Source organism: Cetorhinus maximus, chromosome 7, assembly GCF_964194155.1.
Source record: "Cetorhinus maximus chromosome 7, sCetMax3.hap1.1, whole genome shotgun sequence".
Classification (NCBI taxonomy): Eukaryota; Metazoa; Chordata; class Chondrichthyes; order Lamniformes; family Cetorhinidae; genus Cetorhinus; species Cetorhinus maximus.
Window position 1 is genome coordinate 4712064 of NC_135885.1, and position 24237 is coordinate 4736300.

Here is a 24237-nt window from a genome sequence, read left to right on the forward strand (position 1 = left end):
TTGTCCCTTCTTGGGGGGGTGGGGGGGGGCGGTTGGGGAGGTGGAGGGTGCGTGGACACATCTCCATTTAACGTTCCACTGATAACTGTGCCTCTGACCGTGCAGCACTCCCCCGGGCACCGGGAGCATCAGCTTTGACTATGGCGCTGAAACCTCTGGCATTGGCGGGGGGGTCTTGAAGTGATGAGTCAGAAAATGCACCGATCCGCAGCTGCTTCTCTGAGCGAAAGAGCGAGAGAGAGAGAGAGAGAGAGAGAGAGAGAAAGAAAGAGATGAGGTGACTTTATCGTTTCCTGCCGTGCCCCCTTGCCCTGGTTTCACTGAGCAGGGAGAGTGGGCGATGTGAATTGCTCTCCGCTGCTTCAGAGCTGTTATGCCTAATGAAACTTGATAAACGTAAGCAAATAGCTTTACTCATCATGGCTCTGCCGAGTGCCAAGGTAGGCAGTCAGGGTATCAATGATTGCAAAAGGTCGACGAGTGCCTGGAAATGCTGCAATCTATCATTCTTCAATGTAAAACATCCATTTATTCGAGTACTTGAAAGCTTAAGTGGGGCGGAGGGGGTGAGGAGGGGGAGGGGGTGTGGGGGGGTGTTTTAAGCATGTGGTAGCTATGGTAACCGACAGTTAATTACCTCAAAGGGAAAATATGTTCCAGAGACAGACGAAAAAAATTGAAGCCTTGCTACTTATCTCACACCTTAGCGTGGAATCATGAAACCTTTCAGCCCAGAGAAGAGGCCATTCGGCCCATCATGGCTGTGCCACCTTTTTGAAAGATCTATCCCATTGGCCCCACTAGCCCCTGCTCTTTCCCCTTGACCCTGTATATATTTCCCCTTCAATTGTTTATCCAGCTCTCATTTGGAAGTTGCTATGGAGCTAACCCTTTCAGGCAGCTCATTCCCCATCATAACAACTCTCTGTGGAAAAATATTATTCCTCATGTCGCCTCTGGTTCTTTTGCCAGTCATCCTCAACCTGTGTCCCTCTGGTTACCGACTGGAAACAGCTTCTCCCTATTTTCTCTATCAAAGCCCCTCATAATTTTGAACACCTCTATTAAATCTCACCTTAACCTTCTCTGCTCTAAGGAGAACAATCCAAAATTCTCCAGTCTCTCCACATTAACCCACGTCTCTCATCTCTGGTCCCGTCCTGGTAAATCTCCTCCTCACCCTCTCCAAGGCCTTGACGTCCTTCCTAAAAGTTTGGTGCCCAGAACTGGGTGCAATCCTCTTGCTTTTGTACTATGTGCCTCTATGTACAAAGTCAAGGATTGTATCTGTTTTATCAACAGCTTTCTCAGCTTGTCCTGCCATCTCCAATGATTCATCCACATACACCCGTTAAAATTGTATCATTTAGACCATGTCGCTTTTCATTATTCTTCCTGCCAAAATTCATCACTTCACGTTTCTCTGTGTTGGATTTAATCTGTCACTGGCTTTCCCCTTTCACCAGTCTGTCTGGGTCCTCCTGAAGTCTGTTACTATCCTGTTCACTGTTTGCTACTTTTCCAAGCTTCATGTCAATGGCCAACTCTGGAGTGAAGCCCTGTTTACCCCAAGAAAATCTCATCGGAGTCATTCCAAAGGGCTCCCACAAGCAGGGATTTATTTCGGCGGCAGTGTCATTTCTGGTAACGGGTAACCTTAAAAAAGAAAGACGCCCGTAAAGAGTCACGAGGCTGATTTCGATTCATGGGGCACTGGCCACAGTGCCGGAGAAAGAGAGAGCAGTACTCTTGGGTCAACGTGGGGAAGTGTGAGGTCATGCACTTTGGTAGGAAGAATAGAGGCATAGACTATTTTCTAAATGGGGAGAGAATTCAGAAATCTGAAGTGCAAAGGGTCTTGGGAGTCCTAGTCCAGGATTCTCTTAAGGTTAACTTGCAGGTTGACGAGGTAGTTAGGAAGGCAAATGCAATGTTGGCATTTATTTCGAGAGGACTAGAATATAAAAGCAGGGATGTGCTGCTGAGGCTTTATAAGGCTCTGGTCAGACCACATTTAGAATATTGTGAGCAATTTTGGGTCCCGTATCTCAGGAAGGATGTGCTGGCCCTGGAGAGGGTCCAGAGGAGGTTCACGAGAATGATCCCAGGAATGAAAGGCTTAACGTATGAGGAACGTTTGAGGACTCTGGGTCTATACTCGATGGAGTTTAGAAGGATGAGGGGGGATCTGATTGAAACTTACAGAATACTGAAAGTCCTGGATAGAGTGGACGTGGGGAAGATGTTTCCATTAGTAGGAGAGACTAGGATCCAAGGGCACAGCCTCAGAGTAAAAGGAAGACCTTTTAGAACAGAGATGAGGAGAAACTTCTTTAGCCAGAGAGTGGTGAATCTATGGAATTCATTGCCACAGAAGGCTGTGGAGGCCAGGTCATTGAGTGTATTTAAGAGCGAGATAGATAGGTTCTTGATTGGTAAGGGGATCAAAGGTTACGGGGAGAAGGCGGGAGAATGGGGTTGAGAAACTTATCAGCCATGATTGAATGGCGGAGCAGACTCGATGGGCCGAATGGCCTAATTTCTGCTCCTATGTCTTATGGACAGACAGAGAATGTCACCTTATGGGTGGGCTTCATCTGAACCATGCTGAGACCAGTGTTCTGTGAACCAGATAATTAGGGCTGTTGAGAGGGCTTTTAACCAAATAGTTGAGGGGGTTCACATGAGGGGGAAATTTGGAGAGTTAAAAGGAAGGGACAAGTCAATAGTGCAGGGTTAGCAATACGGGTAATGATAACCAGAGTGTGGCAGGATGGGACAGAATGAACAAACATAAGAGTGCACCAGCAAATAAGGTCAGATTACAGAAAAATGGTAAAATGACAGAATTAAAGGCTCTTTCTCTGAATGCACACGGCATTTATAGCAACATGGGTGAATTGATAGCACAAATAGAAATAAATGAGTATGATATGATTAACATTAAAGAGGCATGGTTGCAAAGTGCTCACAGCTGGGACAGTATATTCAAGGGTATTTGACATTTTGGAAGGACAGGAAGAAAGGAAAATGAGGTGGGGTAGCTCTGTTAATAAAGGATGAGCTCAGAACAGTCGTGAGAAATGACCTTGGTTCAGGGGATCAAGATATAGAATCAGTTTGGGTGGAGATAAGGAATAACAAAAGAACGAAGTCACTGGTAGCCCCAAGACAATAGGATAGAGCATAAATCAAGAAATAATGAAGACTTGTAAGAAGGGTATTGCAATAATCAAGGGAGAATTTAATCTTCATATAGAAATCAAATTGAAAAAGTAGCCTGGAGGATGAGTTCATAGAGTCTATAGAAAGATAGGAAATAGGAGCAGAAATAGGCCATTCGGCCCTTCGAGCCTGCTCCACCATTCAATATGATCATGGCTGATCCTCTATCTCATCGCCGTACTCCCGCTCTCTCCTCATACCCCTTGATGCCTTTAGAGTCTAGAAATCTATCTATTTCCCTCTTAAATGTATTCAGTGACTTGGCCTCCACAGCCTCTGTGGTAGACAATTCCACAGGTTCACCACCCTCTGAGTGAAGAAGTTTCTCCTCATCTCAGTCCTAAATGGTCTACCCCGTATCCTGAGACTGTGACCCCTTGTTCTAGACCTCCCCCCGCCAGAGGAAACATCATCCCTGCATCCAGTCTGTCCAGCCCTGTCAGAATTTTATATGTTTCAATGAGATTCCCTCTCATTCTTCTAAACTCCAGTGAATACAGGACTAGTCGGCCCAATCTCACCTCATACGACAATCCTGCCATCCCAGGAATCAGTCTAGTGAACCTTCGCTGCACTTCCTCTATGGCAAGTATATTCTTTCTTAGGTAAGGAGACCAAAACTGCACACAATACTCCAGGTGTGGTCTCACCAAGGCCCTGTACAGCTGCAGTAAGGCATCCTTGCTCCTGCACTGAAGTCCTCTCACAATGAAGGCCAACATACCATTTGCCTTCTTAACTGCTTGCTGTACCTGGATGCTTGCTTTCAGTATTCGGGACAGTTTCTTAGAACAATACATCCTGGAACCAACCAGGGAACAGGCTATTTTAGACAAGACATGCAATGAAACATAATTAATTAATGACCTCATCGTAAAGGACTCTCTAGGTACGAGTGATCACAAGATACAATTTCACATTCATTTTGAGGGTGAGAAATTTGTGTCTGAAACTAGAGTCTTAAATCTAAATAAAGGCAATTAGAAAGATATGAAGACAGAGTTGGCTAAAGTGGACTGGGAAAATAGGTGATAAGGTAAGACAATAGAGAAGCAGTGTCAGATATTTAAGGAGATATTTCATAACTCTCAACAAAGATATATTCCATTGAGAAGGACTCTACGAGGAGGATGCACCATCGGTAGCTAACGAAGGAAGTTAAGGATGGTATTAAATTGAAAGAAGGAATATCTAATATTAGTATTAATCCAGTTGATTGGGAAAATTTTAGAAACCATTATTTTCCCAGGGTGGAAGAGTCAATTACTAGGGGATGTAAATTTAAGGTGAGAGGAGAAAACTATAGAGGAGATGTGCGGTGCAAGTTGTTTACGCAGAGGGTAGTGAGTATCTGGAATTCGCTGCCGGAGGAGGTGGTGGAAGCAGGTACGATAGTGGTGTTTAAGAGGCAGCTTGACAAATACATGAATAGGATGGGAATAGAGGGATACGGACCCCGGAAGTGCAAAATGTTTTAGTTGACGGGCAATATGATTGGCGCAGGCTTGGAGGGCCGAAGGGCCTGTTCCTGTGCTGTACTTTTCTTTGTTCTTTGTTCTAGCAAGAAATATGAAAACAGGCAGTAAAAGCTTCTATAAGTTTATAAAAAGGAAAAGAATAGCAACAATGAGTGTTGAACACTTAGTGGGTGAGAGTGAGGAATTAATAATAGGAAACAAAGAAATGCCAGTGATTTTGAACAAGTATTTTGTATCTGCCTTCACAGTGAAAGACACAGAAAATATCCCAAGAATAGTGCAGATGCATGGGGCAAAAGGGAGGGAGGAACTTAAAACAGTCATGATCACTAGAGGAAAATCACTGGGAAAACTGATGGGACTAAAGGCTGACAAATCCCCCGGACCTGATGATCTGCACCCCAGAGTCTTAAAAGAAGTGGCTGTAGTGATATGGATGCATTTTGGTTGTAATCTTCCAAAATTCCCTAGATTCTGGAAAGGTCCAACGGATTGGAAAACTGCAAATGTAACATTGCTAATCAAGGAAGCAGAGAGACGTGAAGCGGGAAGTTAGTCTAACATCAGGAAAAGGATAGAATCCATTATTAATGAGGTAGTAGCAGGATATTTAGAAAATCATAATACAATCAGGCAGAGTCTACATGGTTTTGTGAAAGGGAAAGCATGTTTGGCAAATTTATCTGAGTTCTTTGAGGATGTCACAAGCAGGGTGAATAAAGGAGAACCAGTAGATGTGGTGTATTTTGGTTTCTGAAACAAATTCGTTAAGGTGCTACATAAAAGGTTACTGAACAAGCTAAGAACTCATGGTGTTAGAGGCGATATATCAGCATGGATAGAGGATTGGCTAACTAACAGGAAACTGAGAGTCAGGGTAAATGGATCATTTTCAGGTTGGCAAATTGTAACGAGTGAAATACTGCAGGGATCATTGCTGGGGCCTCAACTATTTACGATCTATATTAATGACTTGGATAAAAGGACTTTTTAAAATTCATTGATGGGATGTGGGCGTCACTGGCTGGGCCAGCACTTATTGCCCATCCCTAATTGCCCTTGAGAAGGTGGTGGTGAGCTGCCTTCTTGAACTGCTGCAGTCCATGTGGTTGTAGGTACACCTACAGTGCTGTTAGGTAGGAAGTTCCAGGATTTTGGCCCAGCGACTGTGAAGGTAAAGCGATATATTTCCAAGTGAGGATGGTGTGTGGCTTGGAGGGAATTTCCAGGTAGTGGTGTCCCCATGTGTCTACTGCCCTTGTCCTTCTAGCTGGTGGTGGTCATGGGTTTGGAAGGTGCTGTCGAAGGAGCCTTAGTGAATTCCTGCAGTGCACCTTGTAGATGGTACACACTGCTGCTACTGTGCGTCGGTGGTGGAGGGAGTGATGGATGGGATGCCAATCAAGTGGGCTGCTTTGTCCCAGATGGTGTCAGACTTCTTGAGTGTTGTTGGAACTGCACTCATCCAGGCAAGTGGGGGGTATTCCATCACACTCCTGACTTGTGCCTTGTAGATGGTGGACAGGCTTTGGGGAGTTAGGAGGTGAGTTACTCGCCGCAGAATTCCCAGCCTCTGACCTGCTCTTGTAGCCACAGTATTTATATGGCTAGCCCAGTTCAGTTTCTGGTCAATGGTAATGCCCAGGATGTTGATAGTGGGGGATTCAGCAATGGTAATGCCATTGAATGTCAAAGGACGATGGTTAGATTCTCTCTTATGGAGATGGTCATTGCCTGGCACTTGTGTGGCGCAAGTATTACTTGCCACCTATCAGCCCAAGCCTGGATATTGTCCAGGTCTTGCTGCATTTAGACATGGACTGCTTCAGTATCTGAGGAGTCGCGAATGGTGCTGAACATTGTGCAATCATCAGCGAACATCCCCACTTCTGAACTTATGATGGAAGGAAGGTTGTTGATGAAATAGCTGAAGATGGTTGGGCCTGGGACTGACTTTATTGTCGCCAAATCTGCTGATGGATCAAAGACAGGTAGGAAACCAAGCTTTGGGGAGGATACAAAGAGTCTGCAAAGGAATATGGATGGGTTAAGCGAGTGGGCAAAAACTTGGCAGATGGAGTGTAATGTGATAAACTGTGAGGTCCACTTTGGCAGGAAGAATAGGAAAACAGAATATTATTTAAATGGAGGGAGTCTGCTTAATGCTGCAGTGCAGAGGGATCTGGTTGTCATTGTACATGAATCACAAAACGTTAACAGCAAGGAACTTGGAAGGTAAACGGAATGTTGTAAGGAGATGGATTGTAAAAGGAGGGAAGTCTTGCTTCAACTGTACAGGACATTGGTGAAACCAATGCCTAGATTACTGTGTATATTTTTGGTCTCCTTATTCAGGGAGGGATATACTTGCATGGGAGGCAGTTTAGAGAAGGTTCACTAGGCCAATTCCTGGAATGCAGGGATTATCTAATGAGGAAAGGTTGAGCAGGTTGGGCCTATACTCATTGGAGTTTAGAAGAATGAGAGGTGATCTTACTAGAAACATATAAGATTCTGAGGGGGCTCAACAGGGTGGGTGCTGAGAGGATGTTTCCCCTCATGGGGGAGTCTAGAACTAGAGGGCACAGTTTAAAAATAAGGGGTCCCCCATTTCAGACAGGGACGAGGAGGAATTTATTTTCTCAGAGGGTCGTAAGCATTTAGAAGTCTCTCTCCGAGAGGACAGTGGAGGCTGGGTCATAAATAGGAATATATTCTGGGCTGAATTTGACAGATTTTTGATCGACAGGGGAACCGGGGGTTATGGGGGACAGACAGGAAAGCGGAGTTGAGTTCACAACCAGATTAGCCGTGATCTTATTGAATGGCGGAGCAACTCGAGGGGCCAAATGGCCTCCTCCTGCTCCTATTCCTTATGATCGTATGAGGCAATTGAGCATTTCATCTGATTAGATGGTCTTAGCTCAGGGATGGATGTTGGCCTGGCTACTTGGATGTCTTTGGTCAAAATAGTACCATCGGATCTTTGACCTGTGAGAGTAGGCGGGTATCTAACACCTCCCAAATGGAGTGAAAGTACCAATCAGCCTCGCGTGATCTCTATGAATGGCAGAACAGGCTCGAGAGGATAAATGGCCTCCTTCTATTCCTGTTCACCTGGACGTTGGCAGGTGGAGAGCGTGGGGTAATGGTAATGTCACTGGACTAGCGATGCAGAGGGCCAGGCTATTGCCCCGGGTTCAAATCACAAGGCAACAGCTGGATTGCGCAGTGTTAATTCAATTCAGTTAACAGCCTGGAACCAAAAGCTGACAATAGCCACCGTGAAACCATCATTGATTATCGCTAAAAACCCATCTGGCTCACTAATGTCCCTAAAGGGGAACAAAATTACCGTCCTTACCCAGCTTGGCCTACGTGTCCCTCCAGACCAAGTTGATTCTTAACTGCCCTCTGAATTAACCTAGCTGATCGAGCCACTCAAAATGAGAACAAATCGCTAGAGAAGATTCCCAATCGGTTGGGCTGCAGTGGTTTACCGCCCACCTTCTCAAGGACACTTAGTGATGTGCCTAGCCAACCAAGCTCACATCCCGTGAAAGAATAAAAAACAACTCTTGACAGCGCAGTGCAGTGAGAGGGCCGGTCACTCAGGATTACGTGGCACAGTCAGAACATGTCCTGCACCGAGACATGCCCGATAGGTGGGGAACACGCAAGCCGCTCATGGAGCAGACAGCAGGCGCTGGCCTGAATTTTCCGCTTGTCGAGCGCGTGCGATTGGCGGGCCTGGGAGCGGATGGTAAACGGGACCCCCTCGACCGCGATTTCACGCTGGCCGGCCAATCAGCGGGCAGCCGGAGTGAGACGCGCGCTGAGAAAGGCTCAGCACTGCCGGTGGGGGCAGGGGGGTGGGGAGAGGGCGGGCACTGATGTCACCGTGGGTGCTGGTGGGTTCTTCCACTGAGCCCCACCCCCTGCAGGCAGACAGCTGCCCCGGGGAGCGTCAGACCTCCACAGAATAAACCAAACAACAAAAACACTGCAAAAAATGTCCGTGCATCACCTGAAAGCATAACCTCATAGAAAAAAAAAAACCAGTCCCCAGGTATCTCTTTCTATTTCACTTCCTCACGGAGATTTCACCCAGCCCTGGATCGAGGTTTTGAACAAAAATGTAAAGGCCGCCCGGCCCACTGGCCTGAGCGCCGACCGTAAGAGTGGACGGGCCGCGAAAAACCGCTTTCGACTGCCCCCTTAATGGGCTTTAATTGTCCACTCGATTGTTGGCCGGGCGGGTTTCCAACTGTCCGCCCAGCGAGATATCGGGCGAGTGAGTAATGATGTCGGGACACTCGCCCCCAACATCATCTCGCGCCGTCTCACAGCCGGACGGGTCGGGTCTGCGCCCGCTCGCAGGAGTTAAAATCCTTTACAGTGCCGGAGAGGGAATGCACTAAATGGCGGCAAAGGAACAGGCAGAATTGGCACAATTAGATAAATGAGCGTCATTTGCATTGTGCTAGTAGGGTTGTTATTGACCTCAGTCTAAGTTAATTGAATAACCTCCTCAAAGCAGTCAATACCTGATTTACTAAACACAATGTGCTGTTAAACAATAGCTTTATTTTATTGCAGAAGTGTGTTCGCAGTAATTGTTTGCTACCGCTCAATGCCTGTTAGGCTCTGTCACATTGAGAAGCCCGCAGATATCGACAAGCCTGCTCATCCCTGCCTTCCTGTTTGGTTAAATCACGCTGAGCCCACAGTTCCAGTTCTGGAGGGAGTGTGCGCATTCCACTATTAACGGATCCGCGTGATAATGGAATGTGGTAGATCACCCATGGGTTCTGCCACAGGGCTCTGGGGGAGATAGCCTGGAGAGTATCAGCTGCTACCCTGGATTCACGATTGAGGAGTTGTTGGAAATGTCCTTTCCGGCATTGACGAAAGGCATTGCCATCCTCAACAAGAGAGACACCACCCTGTGAGCGAAGGGGATTTGGCCTTGGGTCTATAGATGACCCTGGTGGCTGCAAAACAGCCCTGCAGGTCATGATATGGTTCGACCCCTTGAACACCCTTGTCCCACTACCTGTCCTTTATCTCCTGGGTTTGCCTTTGGGCATCAGCCTCGCGCTGTTGGAACGCTGCCCCTTGACTTGTGGCCTGGGGCTGCTTTGCCTTGCCGCCGGGCCAGGAAGTCTGCTCGCTTTTGTTCAGCTTGTATAAAACCTCGCTTGTACCACACGTTGAGCAGTGTGAGGAGCTCTGGCCTCCATACCCCAAAAAGGGCACAGAGGCACTGGAGAAGACACAAAAGAAAAAAGATTTACCAGAACGCCGCCAGAGCTGAGAGGTTCTAACTATCAGGAAAGGCTGTAAAGGCTGTGACTCTTTTCTAAAGAAAAGGGAAGGCGGAGGAGGAGGTGAGCTGATGGAGGTCTTTAAGAGTATGAAAGAATTTGATAGGGTAGATGTAGAGAAGAGGTTTTCTAAACTAAGGGGTCATACATGTATGATGGTGTGTGTTATAGATCACTCAGGGAGTCCACACAGCTGTGGCAACATGCATGTTGTAATCTGGAGCTATGGATAGTGATGGTACAGACTCCAACATGGTTGGCCAGGAATCTCTCCCACTCTTACCACCTGCCATTGGCGTGTGTTGGAAGGATTTGCAGGTTGATAATTGACCTGTTTGGATGCATTATGAATGCACCTTCCTTGGGCATCAGGTCCTGGAGTGGGACTTGAACCCTGAACTCCTGGCTTGGAGGGAGGAACGCTATCCACTGCACCACAAGACCCCCTTAAACATAAGGTAGTCAGTAATAAATCCAGTAGAGAACTCAGGAGAAATTAATTTACTCAGAGACTGGTGAGAATCTGGAACTTGTTGCCACAGAGAGTGGTTGAACTGAATAGATACTTTTTAGGGGAATTTAGATGATACCTGAGGGAGAAAGGCGATGGTTTTGGTGTGCGGGTAGTACGCGAGTTAAGATTGTACTCAGTGGGAGTGAACCACATTGGCTCCCTGTCCAGCAACTTCTGGATTTTAAAATTCTCATTCCTAAATTCAAATCCCTCCATGGCCTTTCCCCTCCTTATCTCTTGTAATCTCCTCCAGCCTTACTAACCTCCATGAACTTTATACTCCTCTAATACCGTCCTCCTGAGCATGTCCAATTTTAATCGCTCCACCATTGGCGTCCGTGCCTTCGATTGTATGGGCCCCAAACTCTGAAATCTCCTCCAAAAACCTCTCCCCCTCTCTCCCCTCCTTTCAGATGCTCCTTAAAACCTACCTCTTTGATCTAGCTTTTTGATCACCTATCCCAATATCTCCTAACGTAGCTTGTGTCAAATGTTGTTTTTGAACGCTCCTGTGAGGCGCCTTAGAGTGTTATTAAAGGCGCTATATAAATGCAAGTTGGTGCGACCCTGATAAGCACCATCCCTGTATTCTGATTCTGTGTGGAACCATTGGAGAATTTTAATAAGGTAGCATTGTCATGGCTACGACCTCAATGATGGTGATATCTTTTAATATATTTTTATCTCCACTGTCTAGGTCAATTCAATAAGCTTCTCATTCTCTTTCTCCCTCATGTGTTTATCCTGCCTGCCCTTAAATGCATCTATACTATTCACCTTAACCATACCCCGTGACAATGAGTCCCACTTTCTCACCACTCTCCCTGCATTTTCAGTATGGAAATGTTATACTTAATATCAAAATTACAGGTGACTCATTATTCCCCCTCTCGCTTTCATAATCTGTTTTTTTTTTTGCTGCTATTTTCCTCTTTGAGTATTTTACGCCTCCCTCCTTACCCTCTCGCCTCCCTGTTCTCCCCTGAGCCTCCAGTTCCCTCAGTACCGGACGTTCAGCCACTGAGGAACCTCAGTGCACGAGTGGCCACTGCTCACGAGGTGACCCGGGCACTGAGTGCTGGCTGGTCATTTGACTCCAGGATGCATTACAGCTCTCCTGAGGCCTCCGCATGGGCAAAGTTTTCTAGTGGAGGGGATGAGCCATTGGATAACGACCGGGAGCGGTGACCCCTGGCTGATTTCCCCAACCCCTCTTTCCCAAACCCGGGGACGATGAGGTCGCTGACAGGAACGTGTAGGTTAAGGGGCGATTTTAATGGAATGGTCCCAAGGATGAGGAAAGACGGAAAATGCTAGAAAAGCTCAGCAGGTCAGGTAGCATTTGTGGAGAGAGAAACAGAGTTAATGTTTCAGGTCAATGACCTTTCATTGGAACTGGGAAATGTTGGTGATGTAACAGGATTGAAGCAAGTACAGAGGCAGAGTAGAGGGAGTAAGAGTGAAAGAGAAGGCGTGTGATAGGGTGGAAGGACAAAAGGGATAATGGTGCAAGGCAAAACGGAATGGTAATGGGATGGGTAGGAATTCTTAGGAGAGTAACTCACCTTCTGACTCCCCGAAGCCTGTCCACCATCTACAAGGCACAAGTCAGGAGTGTGATGGGATATTCCCCACTTACCTGGATGATTGCAGCTCCCATAACACTCAAGAAGCTTGACACCATCCAGGACAAAGCAGCCCACTTGATTGGCACCCCATCCACAAACATTCACTCCCTCCACCACCGATGCACAGTGGCAGCAGTGTGTACCATCTACAAGATGCACTGCAGGAATTAGCCAAGGCTCCTTTGAACAGCACCTTCCAAACCCATGACCACTACTGTCTAGAGGGACAAGGGCAGCAAATAGATGGGTACACCACCATCTGGAAGTTCCCCTCCAAGCCACTCACCATCCTGACTTGGAAATATATCAGCCGTTCCTTCACTGTCGCTGGGTCAAAATCCTGGAATTCCCTCCCTAACAGCACTGTGGGTGTACCTACACCACATGGACTGCAGCGGCTCAAGAAGGCAGCTCACCCACACCTTCTCAAGGGCAGTTAGGGATGGGCAATAAATGCTGGTCTAACCAGCGAAGCCCACATTCAGTGAAATAATAAAATAAAGAAGTGAAGGATGGATTTAGAGGAAGTGTAAATGGGAAAAGCAGCATCAACAGCTGTGGTCCACAGATCAATGAGGGCAGAGGTTAAGATTTGAGATTGTTGAATTTAATGTTGAGTTTGGAAGGTTGTAAAGTGCTTATTTCCAAAGATGGGGAGTTGTTCACTCGACTACTTCCTGGGATGAAGGGGTCATCCTATAAGGGAAGGTTGGACAGGCTGGGCCTATACCCATTCGAGTTTAGAAGATTGAGAGGTGATCTTATTGAAACATGTAAGATCCTGAAGGGACTTGACAGGGGGGATGCTGAGAGGATGTTTCCCCTCATGGGATAGACTAGAACTCGGGGACATGGTTAAAAATAAAGTGTCTCCCACTTAAGACCAAGATGAGAAGAAATTTTTTCTCTCTGAGGGTTGTGAATCTTTGGAATCTCTTCCCCGGAAAGAGGTGGAGGCAGGGTCAGTGAATAACTTTAAGGCAGAGGTAGATTCTTGACTAACAAGGGAGCCAAAGGTTATTGGGGGTGGGCGGAATGTGGAGCTGAGGCCACGATCAGATCAGCCACGATTTTATTGAATGGTGCTCGATGGGCCGAATGGCCTCCTCCTGCTCCGAATTCGTACGTTTGTATGTATGTTCCCGGAGCTTACATTGAGCTTTGTTAGTCAGCGAGGGAGGCTGAAGTCAGAGAGATCAGAGTTGGAGGGGGGACAGAGAATTCTGGATGGAGGGGCTTCAGAGGAATAAATAGAGAAGATGCAATTATTCTCCTTACAGCAGAGAAGGTTTAAGAGGAGATTAAGCTGAGGTGTTCAAAATTCTGGGGGGATAATAGGATAAATAAGGAGAACTTGTTCCCAGTGGCTGGAAGTAACCAGAGGGACACAGATTAACAAAGGAATCAGGGAAGTAATGAGCAGACATGTTGAGTTGTGATCGGGAACGCGCTGTCTAAAAGGGCAGCGGAAACCAGATCAGTCTTAACTTTCGAAAGAAAATTGGATAGGTACCTGAAGGGAAAAAAATTACCGGAGCAATGGGGAAAGAGCAGGGGAGTGGGATTAATTGGATGCCTGTTTTATTCTGCTTTTCCTATCTGATTAACCCTTTCCTCATGCTCCAGGAATCAGTGCTATTGATGCTAATTATCATGTATTGTTTTCATTTGTTCAGGGGACATGGGTGTCGCTGGCTGGGCCAGCATTTATTGCCCATCCCTAATTGCCCCTTGAGAAGGTGGTGGTGAGCTGCCTCCTTAAACTGCTGCAGTCCATGTGGTGTAGGTACACCCACAGTGCTGTTAGGGAGGGAGTTCCAAGATTTTGGCCCAGCGACAGTGAAAGAACGGCGATATATTTCCAAGTCAGGATGATGAGTGGCTTGGAGGGGAACTTCCAGGTGGTGATGTTCCCATGTGTCTGCTGCCCTTGTCCTTCTAGATGGTAGTGGTCGTGGGTTTGGAAGGTGCTGTCGAAGGGAGCTGGGATTAGCTTGTTCATGCCCAGATCATGGACCGTACCTGGGCACTTTTTGTTCTGCTTTCTGGGTGGGTCTGTTACCTGCCTCGGGGTGACCAGCCACCCTGTCATTTATGGGATTGCCCCACAAATTGCGCCGATAGCCCCATGTCCTTGTTTCTTTTGCCTTCCCACAATGTATCCTGATGTGTGGAGACTGCTGTGAGCCTTCTCTTGCTGCAGATCCTCTATCGTTGTCGTTTGGTCAGCCACGCTAAGCTCCTTCCATTGGCCACAAGAATCCCCAAACTAGAAGATTGTAGGTGTGCATTGAAGTTCACTCTCTTATTTAGTGGACGGTTTTAAGGACCCCCCCTCCCCTCCCCTTCCCCCCCACCCCTCCACCCCACAGCCCTGCTCTCACCAACACCCCACACCCCCAATCTGATGGTCAACAGCAAACCCCCCCACCACCTCCCCCCCCCCACCACCATCTCCCACTCACCCCTCCACCCCTGCCCCAGGCCCCTCGTTCGAACCGAGCCTTGCTTTATTTCTGCGAGTTGGTCACCCTGACCTGTGTAACTAAGCTAGCGCTGGGGAGATTTGGGAACCATCGCTCCAAAGTTACCTCTTCCTCCCAAGCGAATGGGAACCTTTGCTGGATTTAATGTGACAGATTCTGCCCCCGCCCCCTACACCATGCTGAATACCCCAGTGCGTTTAGTTGTTGATAAGCATCAACGAAAGGCAGTTGGTTGTTGAAAACACCCTCAGCTTCAGATCAGTTCACCGAGGGTTGAGCAGATAAACCAGTTATTCAAGTTCCTTTGAACAGCCCTGTCCAGAAGGTTGAAGTGTTCGCTATACTCGGTCGTTTAGCAACAGCCTAATCACTTTGGCACTACATTTGTAAACATTCCCACCTATGGGGATTGCATGTGGTTTCCATAACAACCTGCATTTCTATAGCGCCTTTCACGTAATAAAACGCCCCCAAGGCATTTCGAAGGAGTGAATAGCAAGGAACATTTGACACCGAGCCACACAGGGGGCGGAACTTCACGCCAGCAGGATTTCACGGTCCCACCGAGGTCAATGGACTCTTGAACGGCTCGCCACATTTTACAGCCCCCCCGCCCCCTCCCCCGCCTCCACCCCCCACCCCCGCCCCCGCCCCCACCCCCACCCCCACCGTGACAGGGCGGTAAGATCCTGCCCAGGGAGACGGTAGGACAGGTGATCGAAAGCCTTAAAGGGAGATGGAGTGAGGAGTGAGGAAAGGGGAGGGAGATTTAGGGAGGGAATTCTAGAGCTTAGGGCCTAGACATTGAGGGCAGAGCCCAATTCAAATTGGCGATGCACCAAAGAGGCCAGAATTGGAGGAGCACAGAGATCCGATTGCGGGACTGGAGGAGATTACGGAGAGAGGGAGGGGGTGAGGCCATTGGAGGGATTTAAGAACAGGGACGAGAATTTTAAAATCAAATTATTGTCAGATGGGGAGACGATGGGGCTCAGGATGCACGGTAGGGGTGGGGGAGGGGTGGTTGAATGGGACGTGGTGCCAGTTGGGATAAGGGCAGCAGGATTTCAGATGAGCTGAAGTTCCCAGTGGATGGAGGGTGGGAGTCTGGAGAGCAGAGGGACTATGAAAACAGCCCGAGAAGCAGCAAGGGTTCCGAGAGCAGAGGGGCCAGAGAAGCTAGAGTTTGGAAACAGGAATCGAGGTGTGACATTACAGGAAACATGTAAGTTGATTGGCTGCTGAGTGTTGATGCTTAGGGACTGAGTCTCAACAATTGGAAGATTACTAGTAAGTATTAGTAAGTAATACTACTATTAGTATTGGCAAGGTTTTTTTTTAGCATAGCAAGGTTGACTAATAAATAAAGGAATGGCAGGGCTGCTCCAATCTCGAGAATGCACATCCTGTGCAATGTGGGAACTCCAGGATGTTTCCCTTGTCCTGGATAACCATTTGTGCAGAGAGTGTCATCAGTTGGAGCAGCTTGAGCTCCGGATTTTGGAACTTTGAGCAGCAGCTGATGTCACTGTGTTGCTGAGAGCTATGTGGATAGCATGTTTATAGATGTGGCAACTTGGAGAGGGCTAACAAGGCAAGGGATTACAGTATGAATGCTAGGATCCTGGAAAGTACTGGAGATCAGAGGGACATTGGTGTGCATATCCACAGGTCCCTGAAGGTAGCAGGGCAGGTAGATAAGGTGGTTAAGAAGGCATATGGGATACTTGCCTTTATTAGCTGAGGCACAGAATATAAGAGCAGGGAGGCTATGCTGGAACTGTATAAAACGCTGGTTAGGCCACAACTGGATAACTGCGTGCAGTTCTGGTCACCACATTATAGGAAGGATGTGATTGCACTGGAGAGGGTGCAGAGGAGATTCACCAGGATGTTGCCTGGGCTGGAGGTTCTGAGCTATGAGGAAAGATTGGATAGGCTGGGGTTGTTTTCCTTGGAGCAGCGAATGTTGAGAGGGGACCTGATAGAGGTGTATAAGATTATGAGGGGCATAGATAGGGTGGATAGGGAAGCACTTTTTCCCTTAGTAGAGGGGTCAATAACCAAGGGGTATAGATTTAAGGTAAGAGGTAGAAGGCTAAGAGGGGAGCTGAGGAGAAATTTTTTCACCCAGAGGGTGGTGGGAGTCTGGAACTCACTGCCTGAAAGGGTGGTTGAGTCAGAAACTCTCGTAACATTTAAGAAGTATTTAGATATTCACTTGTGTTGCCATAGCCTCCAGGGCTATAGGCTAAGCGCTGGAAAATGGGATCAGTGTAGTCAGATCTTTGTTGACCAACACGGACATGATGGTCCAAATGGCCTCATTCTGTGCTGTAAACGTCTATGAGTCTATGAGCCCCACAGCTAAAGAGTATGCACGGAGAGAGGGAATGGGTGGCCACCAGGCAGAGTGTACCATCTACAAAATGCACTGCAGGAATTCACCAAGGCTCCCTAGACAGCACCTTCCAAACCCATGACCACTACCATCTAGAAGGACAAGGGCAGCAGATAGATGGGAACATCACCACCTGGAAGTTCCCCTCCAAGCCACTCACCATCCGGACTTGGAAATATATCGCCGTGAATCAAAGGTTATCGGGGGTAAATGGGAATGTATAATTCGAAATACAGACAGATCAGCCATGGTCTTGATGAATGGTGGAGCAGGCTCGAGGGGCTGAATTGCCTACTCCTGCTCCTGTTTCATGTGTTTGTGCACATGTGATCTTTGTGCTTCTCCAATTCTGGCATCTTGTGTGCCCTCGATATTAATCAATGCACCATTAGTGGCCATTCTCTTAACTGCTGAGGATTTAAATTCTGGAATGTCCTTCCCACGCCTCTTTGTCTCACAATCTCCTTTAACATGCTACTTGACGAATTTATTTGAATTCCTTCAGGATATAACAAGTAGGATGGATAAAGGGTTGATGCAATGTGTTTGGATTTCCAAAAGGCATTCGATAAGGTGCCACATAAAAGGTTACTACACAAGATAAGAGCTCATGGTGTTGGAGGTGATATAGCAGCATGGATAGGGGATTGGTTAACTAACAGGAAACTTAGTCGGGATAAATGGGTCATTTTCAGGTTGGTTAGCTGTAACTAGTGGGTGCTACAGCGAACAACTATTTGCAATCTATGTTAATGACTTGGATGAAGGGACTGACTGTATTGTAGCCATATTTGCTGATGATACATAGACAGGTAGGAAAGCAAGCTGTGAGGAGGATACAAAGAGTCTGCAAAGGGATGTAATTGGGTTAAGTGAGTGGGTAAAAATTTAGCAGATGGAGTATAATGTGGGGAAAATATGAACTTGTCCCCTTTGGCAGGAAGAATAGAAAAGCAGAATATTATTTAAATGGAGAGAGACTGCAGAATGCTGCTGTGCAGAGGGATCTGGGTGTCATTGTACATGTATCACAAAACGTCAGCATGCAGGCACAGCAAGTGATTAGGAAGTAAAATGGAATATTGGTCTTTATTGCAAGGGGGATGGAGCATAAAAGTAGGGAAGTCTTGCTACAACTGTACAGGGCATTGGTGAGACCACACCTAGATACTGTGTACAGTTTTGGTCTCCTTATTTAAGGAGGGATAGACTCGCATTAGAAGCAGTTCAGAGAAGGTTCACCAGACTAATTCCAGGGATGAAGGGGTTTGTCTTATGAGGAAAGATTGAGCAGGCTGGGCCTATACTCATTGGAGTTTAGAAGAATGAGAGGTGATCTTATTGAAACATACTGGGCAGAATTTTTCCGTCGGCGAGAAGGGGGCGGGGCCTGCTCGCTGACGCGAAAATGATGCGGGATGATGTTGGGGGGAACTCCCAATGTCATCCCGCCCTATTTAAATATTCAGGAAGGCGGACGGACAGCGCGATCAGCTGTCCCCCTCGCCGACCTGTCAATGGCCAATTGAGGCCATTGACAGGGTAGTTAAACCAATTAAAGGCCCTGCCCATCCAACCTTAAGGCTGGCAGGCAGCCCAAGAGCCCCGACGGGCTTCTGAAAATACATGAAACCTCATCCACTGGCAGGTTTCTGTGATATTTATTAGTTTATAAAGTTTCTGTGATATTTATTAACATGTCCCATCTCGCGTGACGTTGTCACATGAGGGGGACCTGTTAATTTTTTAATTTTTCTATTTTTATGTCAGCGCCTCTCCCTGAGGCAGCACTTAGCCTCAGGGAGATGTGCCCATGCGCGAGAGAGCACACTCTGACAGTTGGGGAATCCCTCCCCCACCCCCCAGCACAGGAAGTGCATAGCGCTTCCCGTCGGGTGACACGCTGGGTGGGCCTTAATTGGCCCGCCCACTCAAAATGGCGGCGGGGCCCGATTCGGCGGCGGTGATTGGCTGCCCGCCCGCTGCCGAGCCGGTGGGGCCCACCCGCTCACCAAGGGCAAAATTCTGCCCAGGGGATTCTGAGGGGGCTTGACAGGGTGGATGCTGAGAGGATGTTTCCCCCCGTGGGGGAATCTAAAACTAGGGGGCACCTCTTAAAAATAAGGTTCTCCCATTTAAGATAGAGATGAGGAGGAATTTCTTCTCTCCAACGGTCAGATTGTCTCCTCCAGCGGGCAGTGGAGGCTGCTGGGTCATTGAATATATTGAAGCCTGAGTTTGATCGACAAGGGAGTCAAGGGTCATGGAGGGCGAACAGGAAAGGCCTCAATCAGATCAGCCATGATCTTATTGAATGGCGGAGCAGGTTCGATGGACCGAATGGCCTACTCCTGCTCCTATTTCTTATGATCTTATGATCAAAACATTTTCACCAAGTTTTCAGTCACCTGTCCTAATGTCTCCCTTTGTGACTCAGGACTTGGTCACAAATTTTGTTTGGTAGTTGCTGCTGTGAGGCGCCTGGGGATGTTTTTACTCAGGTGAAGGGGGCTATGGGAGCGCAATTGTTGCTGTGGTGTCTGATGTGAAATGAAAAGGAATAATATGGCATGAGCATTCGGGCTCAAACTCTGGTGTACGTTTGCCCTCCACACTTTTATCACAGAGGGCGGAATTCCGTGAGCCATCCTTCCGAAAAGGCCAGGCATGCTGAGATTTTCCAAATTGGGAATGGATAGGTCATTCCGGAAGAATCTTGCGCAGAAACAATGCCCTTCGAGGACACAAAGCACGGCCCAGCCCGTGAAGTACGTTCGGGGTGTCGTTGCTGTTGGGGTGTCAGAATAAAGGAATATGGGTACCAGGCGGGTACATGGGATTGTGACCATATCACACAGGAATGTAGGAACAGGAGTGGATCAACTCTGTTTCATCATTCAATCAGTTGGGCGAGTGTATGAAAGATTACGGAGCCAATGGAATTCAGTTACAGTTCGCCCATGATCTAATTAAATGGTGCAAAACAGGCTCAAGGGGCTGAATGGCCTCATCTTGTTTCTATGTTCCAATGAGGTAGAGGCCTAATCGCATGTACCCAGCCTTGTTCCCATAGCCTTTTGGCCGTTCCTTCCATCGCCTCTTAAAGCTGCTGTTAAATGTTGACATGACATCTGCTTCAATCAGTAACTCTCGCGGTGAATTCCAACATTGCATAACACTTAATGAAGAAAAGGATTTCTTGTTCCCTGCCCAAAACCTCTTATTGTTTATCTACGTCCGCTCGTTCTAGATTTATTTATTCTGTCATGGGATGTGGGTGTCGCTGGCTAGGCCAGCATTTATTGCCCATCCCTAATTGCCCTTGAGAAGGTGGTGGTGAGCTGCCTTTTTGAACCACTGCAGTCGATGTGGTGCAGGTGTAACTGTTCTGTTTCTACCGACACTGCTCCATTTCTTCACAATTTTAAAAATATCTTTCAAATCACCTTCAAATCATCTCGTATCCTGAAGGGAGAAGCATCAGTTTTTCCAAGTCTACTTTCATATTTGTGTTTCCTCATATCAGGCAGCATCTGAGTGAACCTGTAACAGGGGTCCCTGATGGAGAGACTCCCTCTTTAACAGGGGTCCCTGATGGAGAGACTCCCTCTTTAACAGGGGTCCCTGATGGAGAGACTCCCTCTTTAACAGGGGTCCCTGATGGAGAGACTCCCTCTTTAACAGGGGTCCCTGATGGAGAGACTCCCTCTTTAACAGGGGTCCCTGATGGAGAGATTCCCTCTTTAACAGGGGTCCCTGATGGAGAGACACCCTCTTTAACAGGGGTCCCTGATGGAGAGACTCCTAACAGGGGTCCCTGATGGAGAGACTCCCTCTTTAACAGGGGACCCTGATGGAGAGACACCCTCTTTAACAGGGGTCCCTGATGGAGAGACTCCCTCTTTAACAGGGGTCCCTGATGGTGAGACTCCCTCTTTAACAGGGGTCCCTGATGGAGAGACTCCCTCTTTAACAGGGGTCCCAGATGGAGAGACTCCCTCTTTAACAGGGGTCCCTGATGGAAAGACTCTCCCTTTAAAAGGGGTCCCTGATGGAGAGACTCCCTCTTTAACAGGGGTCCCTGATGGAGAGACTCCCCCTTTAAAAGGGGTCCCTGATGGAGAGACTCCCTCTTTAACAGGGGTCCCTGATGGAGAGACTCCCCCTTTAAAAGGGGTCCCTGATGGAGAGACTCCCTCTTTAACAGGGGTCCCTGATGGAGAGACTCCCTCTTTAACAGGGGTCCCTGATGGAAAGACTCTCCCTTTAAAAGGGGTCCCTGATGGAGAGACTCCCTCTTTAACAGGGGTCCCTGATGGAGAGACTCCCTCTTTAACAAGGGTCCCAGTTGGAGAGACTCCCTCTTTAAAAGGGGTCCCTGATGGAGAGACTCCCTCTTTAACAGGGGTCCCTGATGGAGAGACTCCTAACAGGGGTCCCTGATGGAGAGACTCCCCCTTTAACGGGGGTCCCTCATGGTGTGACTCCCTCTTTAATGGGGTCTCGGATGGAGAGACTCCCCCTTTAACAGGGGTCCCTGATGGAGAGACTCCCTCTTTAATGGGGTCTCGGATGGAGAGACTCCCTCTTTAACAGGGGTCCCTGATGGAGAGACTCCCTCTTTAAGGGGGTCTCGGATGGAGAGACTCCCTCTTTAACAGGGGTCCCTGATGGAGAGACTCCCTCTTTAATGGGGTCTCGGATGGAGAGACTCCCTCTTTAACAGGGGTCCCTGATGGTGAGACTCCCTCTTTAATGGGGTCTCGGATGGAGAGACTCCCCCTTTAATGGGGTCTCAGATGGAGAGACTCCCTCTCTAACAGGGGCCCCTGATGGAGAGACTCCCTCTTTAACAGGGGTCCCTGATGGAGAGACTCCCTCTCTAACAGGGGTCCCTGATGGAGAGACTCCCTCTCTAACAGGGGCCCCTGATGGTGTGACTCCCCCTTTAATGGGGTCTCGGATGGAGAGACTGCCTCTTTAAAGCCCATTCCCTGATGCTGAAGCCAATCTGCTGTATTTCCCTCCCTCTGCGCTGGAGCTCTTGTGAGAATTGTGTTTGTGCTCCTCAGTGCCGGCCCTGACATCTCGCTAATTTAGTTTCTGAAGTGTAATTAGTTTTGTTCGATTCCTGTGACTAGTCTCAGCTGCATTCTGTTGGCGCTGGGCCCTAACAGCAGAGCAACTGCCTGCACCTATTGACAATTCAGGGAAAATAACGCATTGACAGCAATCAATGGAAAGGTTAAGAAAGGTCACAGATCAGCCCATGCGGGACCACATTCTGTTCAGAAGTCATGTCACAGCGACAGATTGAACCTCTGCTATTCCTGATCCCTCACTGAGACAACAGCCTGCATTTATATAGCACCTTTAACATCCCAAGGCACTTTCACCGGTGCATTATCAGGCAAGCTTTTTACACTGGACCGCATAAGGAGATATGAGGACAGGTCAAAGAGGCAGGTTTTAATGAATGTCTCAAAGGAGTGAGAAAGTGGTGGAGCTTTAAGGAGGGAATTCCAGAGTTTCTGGCCCAGGCAGCTGAAGGCATGACTGCCTGTTGTGGAGCGATTAAAATCGAGGACACGCAAGAGGCCGGAATTGGAGGAGTGCAGACGCCTTGGAGGGTGGTGGGGCTGGAGGAGGTTACGGAGATAAATAAGGAAGGAGGGAGGACACGGAAAGACATGGACACGAGGATGAGTATTTCAAAATCGAGGTGTGACTGGGCCGAGAACCAACGTGGGCACAGGGGTGATGAGTGAACGGGACCAGACGCGATTTAGGACACAGCCAGCAGAGTTTTGGACACCCTTAAGTTGAGACACAGTAGGAGGTGATTTGAGTTGCCAGGGCTCAATTTGTCATGTGCTGCAGGATCCATAATGGGCTGAAAAAAGACTCACTGTGTCAGGCCCGTCAGCCGTTGCACCCCTTGTGCTGTGGAGCTGTCAGCCTTTGCAAACCATCAAAAACCACCCCCTTCAGGGTCAACCCATCGGCTGATGTGCACGTTGCAGCTCAATGGGGTAGCGCTCCGGCCGTCAAGTCAGGAGGTTGTGTGTTCAAATCCCCACTCCAGAAACCTAAGCACAGAAACTCAGGCTGTCACTGTCAGTGTGCGACCGAGGGAGTGCTGCACTGTCGGAGGTGCTGTTTTCAGATGAGGCGTCAATCGGAAGCGAAACGATCCCGCAACCCGATTCTGCAGACAAGGTCCCCTGGTCCTGGACTGACCCCTTCAACCCATATCACTGAAGCTGTTTCATCTGAATTTGTTGAATTACTGTTGGGATCTTGCTGTGCACACATTGGCTGCCACGTTGCCAACAATACCACAGTGACTGCACTTAAAAAAAATGCCTCATTGGCTGTGGAGGAATTTTAGTCATCCTGAGGCCATGAGAGGTGCTATACAAATGCAGTTTTGTATTTTTCTGATCCCACCCCCCCATCGCCTCCCCGCTGATGGGAGTGTGGTTTAGATCAGCCGAGGTGCAGGTTGAAGCCATGAGCAGTGAAAACAGAAAATGCTGCAGATACACAGCAGGTCCGGCGACATCTGCGGGGAGAGAAACAGAGCTAACGTTACACACCAATGACCTTTCATCAGAACCAATACTTTGCTTTTGTGTTGATGAAGCCAGGAGGAGGCTCATTTTGGAAAACACTAATCGATGCATTGAGCCACTGAATCATTTTGAAAGTGAAGCTCGTGCATCTCTGCTCTCCAACACTTACTCCCTGCACACCATCCACCATCACAAAAACCTCAGCTGCCTTGAGCCCACACTCAGGAGATCACAGTACAAAGACACCCTCGTCCTTAGCTCCACCTCCTAACCCCGTGCTGTACCTGTCCTGGGAGTGTTTGATGGGGACAGTGTAGAGGGAGCTTTACTCTGTATCTAACCCCGTGCTGTACCTGTCCTGGGAGTGTTTGATGGGGACAGTGTAGAGGGAGCTTTACTCTATACCTAACCTTGTGCTGTACCTGTCCTGGGAGTGTTTGATGGGGACAGTGTAGAGGGAGCTTTATTCTGTATCTAACCCCGTACTGTACCTGCCCTGGGAGTGTTTGATGGGGGTAGTGTAGAGGGAGCTTTACTCTGTATCTAACCCTGTGCTGTACCTGCCCTGGGAGTGTTTGATGGGGACAGGGTAGAGGGAGCTTT

General features: G+C 48.1%; 1 protein-coding gene across 3 annotated transcripts in view; it reads left to right on the forward strand.

The window, feature by feature from the left end:
• The window catches only part of pde2a (phosphodiesterase 2A), a 279683-nt gene that overhangs the window by 104152 nt on the left and 151294 nt on the right, over nucleotides 1-24237 (forward strand). The gene's annotated exons all lie outside the window — the stretch shown is intronic.